The 11,553-nt window shown below is 38.7% G+C and overlaps 1 protein-coding gene across 1 annotated transcript in view; it reads right to left on the bottom strand.

The window, feature by feature from the left end:
- Positions 1-8,879: 8,879 nt before the first annotated feature.
- The window catches only part of LOC101861912 (RNA-binding protein spenito), a 10,876-nt gene continuing 8,202 nt past the window's right edge, over positions 8,880-11,553 (bottom strand). Inside the window, exon 2 of the mRNA XM_005109479.3 lies at positions 8,880-10,755. The gene's annotated coding sequence lies outside the window, so the exon portion shown is untranslated. The remainder of the gene's footprint in view (positions 10,756-11,553) is intronic.

The following is an 11,553-nucleotide window of genomic DNA, read 5'->3' as shown; positions in this document are numbered from 1 at the left end:
GAATAGTCCACAAAGGCTTACTTTCCTTGCATAATTTTTTTAAAGTAAGTGTCCAAGTCCAAGCAGAAGACGAGACACTCAACAAACTCAAACATTTTTCCCCCAAGTGAGAGTGAGAGTAGAATCGAACTAAAGTCTCCTGCGTGCAATGCTATCCCGTCGGATTATGCCATTGTGCAGCCGCATTTTTTCGCATAAATTCTGCCACATTTGCATAATTTTGGAGTCCCCGCGTTACTAAACTTGTTTCACAAAACAATTTAACACCTCGCCATGTGAAAAATCGGAGTAATAATATGTCTCATTTCAAAGACAAGCTGGTTATTTCTAAGGCATTATTTTCCCCTTGACCGTGTTCGATTTTTCAATTCATCATGAGTCAGTTGAGTCAGCAGAGGTCCAGATCCCCCCCCCCCCCCTTAAATTTGTAAAAATCATTTTTCTTTCTTCTATACAGCTGAAAATTGCAGAGATTATTATATTTGGTCGCTTTTAATTAAGCACAAGCGGGGCTATCCCAGTAAATGCTGTTTTGAGAAAATCAAATTCAAAGTTAAAGTTTTTGGATCCTTATTCAGTCTCCTTAAAAGACAAGGAGAGTTTTCTCTATTAATTATAATATAACCAAACAAATGAAACCAAACTTCTCCTGTAGGGCAATGCCCACTTTTGGAGTAGGTCAAGATTTCTGGAAACCTATGAATTCTGGGTTAGCCCGCTTGTCCTTACTTAAAAGTAAAAGCAACCATTTTTTGGCTTTTTATTTTCTGACAGACACTGATGTAGCTTTAAAAAAATACCAAAAAAAACCTACTAAAAGTGATATGTTCTGTTTTCAATTCTTCTGTAGATCTAAAACATGAAAATTCTTGTTGAAAAAGCGCAAAACATTTCGTGAATGGGGTTACGGTAACTTGCATAATTTTGCTTTTGTTTTGCATAACATTTGGCCATCTTTAATTTGCACGATTCTGCGGGGACAGTAACAACAGGCAATGGTAAAGCGCCCAACAGCTACACCACAGACGTCAGCTTACCATGTCGGCAAGATCAAAGTTTTAGGCTGAATTCCTGGCACTAGGGCACAGAAGTAGTCCAACAGATTGTCTTCACGTGGGGAATCTGTAATCAGTTTAGTTTGGGGTATGTTTTACATCCACATAGAGATCAACACAAAAAAATTCAATGGGTGAGTCAGTCTAGAAGCAAGCACACTTCTCTAGACTCTATGAAATAAACTTACTTCCCAACTTGGGAACTGATTTGAATTTGATGTAGGCCCTATCATGTGGGCAGGAAAGGTAACGAGTCTCACCATTACTTACACCACAGACATCATAGAATCATCTTATTTTTAAGGGTAGTACAGTGGAATCCACTTATAACGAGTCCTGAGATAACGAGAAGTCTGTTATAAAGTAATATAAAGACACTTTTCTAAAATCCCATTTTTTTCCTTCTTTGTCTTTGTAAATAAAATACTAATACATAATAACCCAATCAGACTAACACGGGAGTCGGTTATACCGGAATATATCTGCTGCTGTGCACAGCGCATAGCTCTATGCCATTTATTCATGTAAAACCTTGCCAGTTGAGAAACTTGTTGGTTATCTTGCGAAACAAAGAAAAGAATGGGAGAGCCCAGGAATGCCAACAATGAAGGCCGGATGTAATGAATGAGAAGAGTGTGGCATGCACAGACAAGCAGAACGCATCATGTGATAGGCCAGCCTAGTCTAAATTATCTAGGTCTATTATGCCTCTCTCTTCTCCGACGTGGTGATGGAGAGGTCATAGTGCTGCACTGTGATGTACGGAGCGAATGTGTATAGTATAGTATAGTATAAGTAGGCTATAAGGTTTTACGGCGCTCGCAACTGCTAAGGTCATATGAGCGCGCGAAACACAAGTTGTTCACCTCTGCGAAAGTTCACTTCACGACTGGTAACTAATTTACTTTAAAATGCTAAAAAGTTAAAATTCAAAATTCGGTGTAAATACATTTGTGATCTAAAACAACTTTTAAGTAACAATAAAATTTTTAAATAATATCAAATTCACTCTACAACTCGCCATAAAGGCCAATGGCCTTTATAAAATTTAAAATTCTGCTGGGAACAACGACGGAGAAAATATCCTGCAATTTCTTGCATTTATAATATTTCCTTCGGATCTCTCCAAAGTCTAGACATTCTGTTAAAATGTGTCTAATGGTAAAATCTGTGTCGCATCCAACACAGAACGGCTTCTCCTCCCCCTGTAGGAGGTATTTGTGGGTCAGGGCCGTGTGTCCGATGCGCAATCGAGTAAAAATGACTTCGTCTCTTCTGGAGAGATCCGAAGGATTTCGCTGTTCTAGTCTGGGTTTAATTTCATATAATTTATTATTTTTCTGGTTTTCCCAGTGGCTCTCCCACAGACTGCTGGTGTAGCCTACTTTTTGACTTTATTTCTAAAGTCAGTCTGTGGGAGAGTGTTTGTCGTTGATCTCAGCAGAAGGGATGAAGCTTTCTTCGCCAGGTCGTCTACCTGCTCGTTTCCTCGGATGCCCACATGGCTGGGTATCCATGCGAACATGATGTTTTTTCCTGTTTCGGATAGTGTATGGATTTTCTGTTGTAGCCTAACTATTTTTGGGTGTAGGAGTGTGTAGTTTGTGAGTGAGGTGATGCAAGACAGAGAGTCAGAAAGGATAAGGAAAGATTTGTTAGGGGAATTTTCTACAGAGTCCAGTGCCATGTCAATGGCAGTGGCCTCCGCAGTGAAAATGGAGGCTTCAGGATGGGAATGTGTGACGTGGGCGGGGTGTGGTATGTTCCCATTGTGCGCAAGTAGACGGAACGCACCACAGGGTGTGGTGGGGTGGGGGACAACACAGCGGGCGAGTTAGCCAAGAGAACTTTCTCTCTGATTGCCAACGCCGAGCTGTCAATATCACTAGCGTTTGAGAAAGAAATCTGATTCGACTTTTGATCAAGTAAGACTTCAAGGTCACGTTGAACCCAATCATCATCAGGGGAAATTACGAAAAGATATAAACCGAAAACCAGACTCATAGATTAGGCTTACTTTACTACATGTATTTCCCTTGAATTTATTACTGGATCCCTTATAACGAGAATCTTGCTAACGGACATTTGGCACCGGTCCCATCCCTCTCGTTATAACAGGATTCCACTGTACAATGTACTACTATGGCGTCCTTGAACTCAGAGGCGAAGCGTCTATATAATCAAATAATCACTGCTTCCCTTCCTAATTTTGAAACATTGTCGCAGTCAAATTCACCCATAGACGTAAACCTCATAAATTAAATGTAAAAAGACGTTCATAATCACCAATGAACAATAGACTATGCCTAACCTTCAAAACCATTTCATTGCCACAGAAATAGCCTGTTCGCCCCTATCGGGCCACTCCATAAGCAGTCACAAGCTTTGATTAAGTAAGCTTAAAGGGAGGCTGGAAGAGTCAACCATTAGAGTTGAAGGGAACATGTGCATAGCAGTCAGAACTGTTTCATTGTCGCATACCCTGTTCACCCCTTTCGGGCCACAGTTATAAGCACCCAGACGCGCTGATTATGTAAGCGAACTATTACACTGGTCGAGTCTACCTCACAGATGTGAGGGGAACTAACTCCTAGGAATAATCCTTTGACTCCTGCTACTACTACACTGCTAGTGCTTGGTTTTTTTCCTCGACCTTTTAACGTCCTATAATCAGATCGTGACCTCGATTATGACACCGGCTCCTGGCCGCGAAAAGCTAGACAAAAAACAGCCAAATGTGAAATAAAAAATTAATAATTGGCATGCTCTACCAAAGTGTTTCGGCTGTCAGGTATAACATGCCATTGTAGTGCTGATATCTCTGCTTCTTTCCTTGGTGTTCGTGTGTTCAAATCTAAAGTTAAATTTAGGGTTAGTTAGAATAAATATTTAATGAAATACTTTCCCAATTATTTTAGCGGTTGAACAAGCATACAACATGAATTCAGGATTTGTTTTCATTCACAACTCAGAGTTGCCGCCTCCAGTGCCAGTAAGATTCTTGTGACTTGTGTGAGTGGGATATCTCCAAGCCCTATCTGGTCCCATTTCACTTTAATTACCCTGTCAAACAAGTCAGCCTTCGCCCCTGCTTGAACTACCGTAGTTTTTAAGAGTAATCAATGTTTTGATAGAAGCACTGCCAAAATGTAGAAATAAGAAGTCGTCCCCTGTATTGTACTTGTACTGTAGGCTACACTGTACGTAAACTAAAACAGGTGAGATTCCACAATCTTTCTTCATTACAGTATATCGTCTATAAATGCAAAGGCTACTGTGGTAACGTCACTGGTTACATTGAGTTTGAGCGAAGCAGAGCTGGTACCGGTACATGATGTATTTTTAGTTTTTGTAAGTGTTAAACGGCACTTGCAACACAATAAGGTCATAAAAGTGCCGAAGATTAGAGGAGTTACAAAAGAGTAACAGTCACAAACAGAAAAAAGGAGGGGAGATAGGACGATGGATGTTTGATAGGAAAGAAGCAAACCACACCAGAGAGCACCCACCAACCACCCACACATGATGTATGTGTCAATCAACAGTTCAGCATGCTGATGAGTGAGGTGATAGTGTTAGCTTAGTTGATACTAGGCTGAACCACCAACAGGATGACTGGTTTGAATCCTCAAGGTGGCCTTCTTGAACTTTGGTCGTTTATAGGGTTTTCAAAATCTACTCCCACTTGGCTTGGTCCTATCAGAGTCAGGCGTTAAACAATTGGGTTTTGCCCCAAAACTAAAGTAAAAGTTTACTATAACTTGTTCACTTTCGGCTGTCTGTGGTTATAACAAGATAAAATGAAATCACTCTGTTTAATCTTCTCAGATCTTTGCATACGGGGGGTCTAAAAGTTGAATGACCAACAGAATAAAAGCCCATTCATAAAGGTCACAGCAAACTAAGGTTCCGACACATTTTCTTTGCTGTAAGCCTAAAGTGGGTCATAAAAATAATGATCGAGTGAAATTACAGCATACACAAAACATTTAAAAGTTGAAATATTTTCCTAGACACCTCACTTTAACATGATGGTATGCCAAAGAAACCCGATTCAAGAGACGGGGTGATTAATTTTTGAGACACAATACTCACATGGGGCACGTGTAGACATCTATAGTCAGAAGTCTATAGACAGCCAGGGGAAGAAATCTACAACTACAAGATTACACTGAAATGTGGGGGCCCAAAGAGAGAAACTTAGAAAAATTATTGATTCAAGATTTAAAAAAAAATATTTTTGTTTGGTCGCTCGCCAAGTGCCATGCAAAGTTTCGTGGGCATAGGTAAATTAATAAATGATCTAGAATTTTTTTTACACGGACAGACAAAAGTGAGTAAGCTATAATGGGATATTATACCCACATCATATTGACCAGATATATGTATTTTTTAAATCAAACTAACTTGCATTCCTTCTTTAGGACTCTATGAAGTTTGACAAATCTCAGACATTATATGGCAGATTTTTCAGCATTGACTCTAAGAAAATTAATGGCTTGAAAAAGAAAAAAAAAATGGCTTCTAAAGACACGGTATGGAACTTTAATCTTCAACTAATAATAAAGTAATGTCTGAAACGACAAAATAACTAACTGGATTGTAGCTCGTCGTTCATTTCCATAATAAGCGCATGAATCATCAGCATGCTACTGCGGTTTTCGGCAGGAAGAGAAGTTTAGTTAGTGATCTGCACACAACAATTGTGCGTATTATTCAAAATTAGAAAAATTTTGTGCCTTGACTTTTATTATGTCCTAAAATTGTTTGGGAATCAGGGTCACTGTTCTAATGGGGCTTATCTTAATAAACATTATATTATTAGTAGGCTACTAGTAATCGTCGTTGCCTTAAGACGTGCACATGTCAAGAAAATGCTAAATTATTGATTATTGGCGGCCATTCCTGGTTGCCAATCTCCTATGTGATAAGTAAACTGTAAAAGGGATATTACCCGATCAGTTGAAACTGACAGTTTTAGTCCCTGGCAAGACAGAAAAAAGGCCAATTGTTAAGACTGGTTTTGTTTTGGTGTTCTACGGAACTCGCAACTGCATACGGTCATACGAGCGCGCGGGGCACTTAACCTTTTCAGTTGGTAGGAAATTTTAAATTATGCGCGGGTGGCAGCCAAAGCCTACTCATCGATTTTAGACCACCAAGGGATCTTTAACGTGCGCAACTTGCATGCGGGCCCTCTGAGATTTTTCATTCTTGTCTGAGAAGGCTAGGTGCAGATCTTTCCTACCAGAAGATCAGGAGTGTGGCAGAAAGACAGCAGTAAGAAGTAGCCAAGGAGTAGCAGTAGAAAGGCTGCAAAAAGAGTCAGGAGCCCAGAGGAGAGGGCAAAGGAAGAGAGGGTGTGGGGGAAGAAAGAGAGGAGACGAATGCAGACGACAGAATATTGCTAGAGAGCAGGAAAGGAGGTGAAAGGAGACAATTTTAGAGAAGAACATTTTTTTGGTCGCAACCTGGATTCGAACCCAGGACCTTTGAATGAGAGGCCAACACCTTAACCTCTAGACCACGAGAGCCCCAAGACTGGTTTGTCACATGGCCCTTATTACACACAACGAATAGACTGAAGGCAGTTTGGATCACATGAACACACACACTTGCAAAACTGTCTTATAAAAGGGAAATCCCACCAAAACGATACTGACTTACTGATTCATTACAATATAATGAATCCGTGATATATAGCCTAAATCAAATAAAATCTTAAAACCTACAACTTCCAAGTACAGCACAGGCTTAGCACTTCATAAAAAATTATATAATATAATGACAATTATATTTAATACTATGTCAAGTGCGCGGAATTTAATGGAATGATAATTTTGCAACCACTGACATTATATATTTATATAATGCAATTACATTACCATAATTATAGTAAAAATATTTTCTTATCCGGAAAAAAGTCATTCATTGGGCAAGTTGACTAGCCGGAACAAAAATCTGGCACTTTTCTTGGCGTGAGGCTGGACAGTGGACTGCAAGACGAACCGACGATTTCATACTGTCAGTTATGACTGACCATGTAATAATAGGCCCTTGAGTGGTTATATTTGGTCCTGTTGTTAATCATATATTTGGCTCAAATTCTTTTGAACAGAGATTAGCCATAAACAGAGTGGATTTGTATTCTGAAATAAAAAAAGAACATAAGTGGTACCAAATTTGCTACTCAGTCAAACATTAATATACTGTGTACCCTGGGATGAGCATTAAGTTGGTGGTATACTTATCTTATCATAAAAGTACGGGATAGCACCGATTGCCATCTTCACTAGAAGTAGACTGGTAGACACAAGAGCTACGAGACAAACTGTGGCCAGTCTTGCGCAGTTGCCATGTGCCGGAAAAAACCAACAGAAAGTATCCTACCAGTTACATACAGTTCAAGCTGAATTTTACGTTTTATTCAAATTGAAAGAAGCTAAAATCAGAAGCTACGATGTCAAGGACCCTTTAGATGTACATTAAAAAAAATTCCATTCCTCAGTATAAAAGCCTCATGGGCAGTTGCCAGCCTTTTACTTTTGGTAATTGGGCAGATATCTGGCGATTCCTTTCAAGAATTTCTCCATGCCACTTTAAAATTTAATTCCAATTTTTAAAAAAGATATTGGCTGGAGCCTAAAAAAAACATTTTCTTAATCTGTGTAAATCAACGACAAGAGCTAGAAGAAATGTGCGTATGAAAAAGATTTTAAGCAGCCACTGACTATGAAAACAAGCTTCGACAATACACCAACAAAAGATTGCACAACAGGCGCATTATATTCACTATCCTTGCATTCATACAGTGTGGCTATTGTTTACGCAAACAGTACACTGGTGATGCCTTTCTCTCACCCCCAATCGACGCAAGTCTAGTCTCTTTCTTCCATTTTTCTATCTTGAAGCACTTTTTGCACTACACACTCCACTTACCAAATTAGAGAAAATGTTATCTGACTCTATTTAATTCTTGTGCACAGTTGTGTCCATAAGGATAAATAAACAAAGCCTCCTGTATTTAGTTTTTTAAGTTCTAGAGATACTTCGCAGAATTCACAGATGTTGAGGAAATTACACATCACTTCAGTGCTGGTACCCAGACTTCACCAGACCCTCCTATTTTAATTTACACCAGTCAAGAGGATACCGGTAAAAGAAGCCCCTCCATACTGTGTATAACATCATGGTATGTGTAACAAAATTTTTTACCACAGGGGCAAGTCGTACTGAAGAATCTGCCATATCTTTTTGATGTTTTTTTTTTGCTCGGTGTTTTACGTGCTCACAACTGCATAATGTCATACGTGGAACACATTTAACATTTTCAGTTGGTAGGAAATTTTGAATTTTGGCGGGGCCTACCTACTTTCAATTTTGGACCACCAAGGGATCTTCAACATGTGCAACTTGCACACAGGACCTCCGAGATTTTTCGCCCTTACCCGAGAGGGCTTTCCTACCACAAGATCAGGGGTGTGGCTGAAAGAGAGCAGTAAGGAGCCAAGGAGTAGCAGTAGAAAGGCTGTAGAAAGAGTCAAGAGCACTGAGGAGGGAGCAAAGGAGGTGAGAGGGAAAAAGACAACAGAACATTGTTAAAGAGCAGGAAAGGGTGTGATAGAAGAAAATCTTAGGAAAGAAAATTTTCCGTCACTTTCTGGATTAGAACCCGGGACCTATTGAATGAGAGGCAAACGCTTAACCTCTAGACCACAAGAGCCCCCTCTAGATCAATGAGATCAACGCTCGACTCAACTTAAACTTAAAGTTAAAGGATTTGAAAAATAGTTGAAACGAAAGAAAGTAACAAACCAGACTTTCTAGGGGCAACAAGTGCTTACATTTTCAGCTTTCCAGTGGAGCAACAAACGTGTAAATTTAAAGTTTAAAAATTCTTGAGGCTGTAAATGGGCCTTGGACAACTTTGAAAATGTCCCCCAAAAAAGGGTAAAATATCACAGCTTCACTGTTCCTTCACTTTTTCTCACTTATGAGGTCTGACAATGAAAGCACTAGGATTGTCAGTTCATGAATTAGACAGCATAGCATAAAATACTGTCACACCAGACCTCTGAATGCCTTGAAAATCTTCACTGATTTGCGGATGAAAAATCTAAACGATCATACTTCTGTAGCATTCAGAATTCACAGCCAGACCCTGAACTCATTTTCAGTGACTTTGTGTAGAGGTAAGAAATCACCCATGACTTTCAGATGAATTTCATAATGCCTCGAATCTCAAACCAATCACTCTTTTCACACTAGTAGCATCAATCTAACCTGAATAAAAACCACTCCACTCCACACTGTTCCATCCTACAACAGATTTCCTGATGCACTACAAATAGAAAACATTATAACTTTTTCGAGATGAAAGTCATTACCTTGTGTCAAAAAGAGCATCGCTGCTCATATATTAACCACACAGATTTGTAGGATTCACTTGAATAAACTTATCAATGCACCTTGATAACCACTCACAGCAAGGACCATTCTAACAAGGCTAATCAAGCACCACAATGGTTCATTCCATGGCTTATCACAGGATGGAATAAAACAATAAATTCACAATACTCGCTTGTGCAATTACTTTGTATAGAATTGCACAGCATCATGAATTTCCCACACACTGAATATAAAGCACTGACTAATTTGATGAACCGTACTACTACGCACATCTCAAAGAAACAGACCATACCGATTTCCATGTCAACAATGAAGTATTTAGTTTATTGACTACAAGTCTAAAGAAAATAACCACCACATTCTAATAAATCGAACAGATTATAGTTAACTTACAAGAATCAATTTTTTCTTCAAAATCAAAACGGGAATACACACAAACACAACTTACAGAAATGCGCGGCAAATCATAATAGAAGACTCACTTAGTTACAAAACACATCCCTTAATGAAACTTCCAGTTTCATACACAGCAAAAGGAATCACAAAGAATGCAGCATGAATTTCCCTTTCACGGGAATATGAAGACTAGTGGTTATTTTTTTCACATGCACAATTTTCAGACACTTTACAACACTGGAGAAAAAAACTGCACTGAAAGATAAATAGGCACATTCTTTTCCATATCAACTTTTGCAAGAATACTATATGAGAGAAAAGCCATTTGATATGACCTTTTGAAAATATCATGAATACACAATGACTACACACCAAGAGAACATTTTTTCCGAGTATCTTTTTGATCAAGCAGTTGATCTAAGTTGATGGATACGATAACAGTTAAACTGAGTTCAACAGACTTAATATTCCTCAAATTATCTAGATCTATATTAATTTTTTGTCTATCAGCATGCACGTCGTAGCATCAAGAGATAACGAACCACCCTTTTTCCTTTCCTAGCAGCACACACAATATAAACAGCATTATAAAACAATTTCACGAATCTACAGTTTTTCACTAGAAGGTAAACAACACTGTAGACCTTCTTATTTCAGCAAGTCACGCTAATTTAAACTAACACTTGAACAGTCCATGATTCTCTCATCCATCACTATCACATAGTAACCTTTCACAAATCACTCCAGCAGCGCACCAATGAAAAACGTATGCACAACAGATATTACGTCTTGAATATTCAGCGAATGCACTGTGAAATCGGGCCATAAAATAAACCACAGTCCACACTTACAAATGCTGGACTGCTTCACTACAGAGCAAACAGCACTTCTGCATCTGTGAAAGAAATCAATACAACAGAGCTAGAGCAAGTAAAGGGAAAAATACATGTATCATGTAATACAATTTCTTTACCCCCACCATATAAGAGGAAAAATAAGTAAAAAGAACATCTAAAAATAATGCTAACAGCATTTATGAAAAAAAAGATGGGAAGACTCGAGTGAAACTTCTCTACAAAAAGTAAGCAATTGTAATGAGAAAGAATAAATGACAAGATTTGCATACAAACACTAAATATTGCTTGAAAGCCGCTCCCCGTCCCCCCCAATCTCTCTCAATGAGTCAATTGAGTCTGAAAATGTACAAATTGCAAGTACTTCAATATAAAGGTTCATTTTGCTGCAATCGTCCTTTGAATTCAGACAGAACCCTTTGCTATTTTCAACCTAAGAATCTATGATTCATTCTTTCGTAGAGCACAAATTGTGCCCGATGATGAAAAACAACAATTTGTCTATGAGCACGTAAACACATGTGATGTGCACGGTTTGTGGGGAGGATTATAATACCGTATCTCGCCAAGCACAAGTAAGATACTGAATAAACTAGAACGGCGAGCGAGTGTAAGGGGTAGCAAGGACTGTATGTGTATGTATAGTATAAGGTTTTACGGCGCTCGCAACTGCTAAGGTCATATGAGCGCGCGAAACACAAGTTGTTCACCTTTGCAAAAAGCTCACTTCACGACTGGTTATCTAATTGACTTAAAATGCTAAAAAGTTAAAATGTTTAAATTCAGTGTAAATACATATGTGGTTTAAAACAACTCTTCTAAGTAACAATAAAAATTTT

The sequence above is a fragment of the Aplysia californica genome, unplaced genomic scaffold (genome assembly GCF_000002075.1).
Source record: "Aplysia californica isolate F4 #8 unplaced genomic scaffold, AplCal3.0 scaffold00782, whole genome shotgun sequence".
Lineage (NCBI taxonomy): Eukaryota > Metazoa > Mollusca > Gastropoda > Aplysiida > Aplysiidae > Aplysia > Aplysia californica.
The sequence above is the reverse complement of the archived record's forward strand: the minus strand, read 5'-3'. Positions and strand labels throughout refer to the sequence as shown.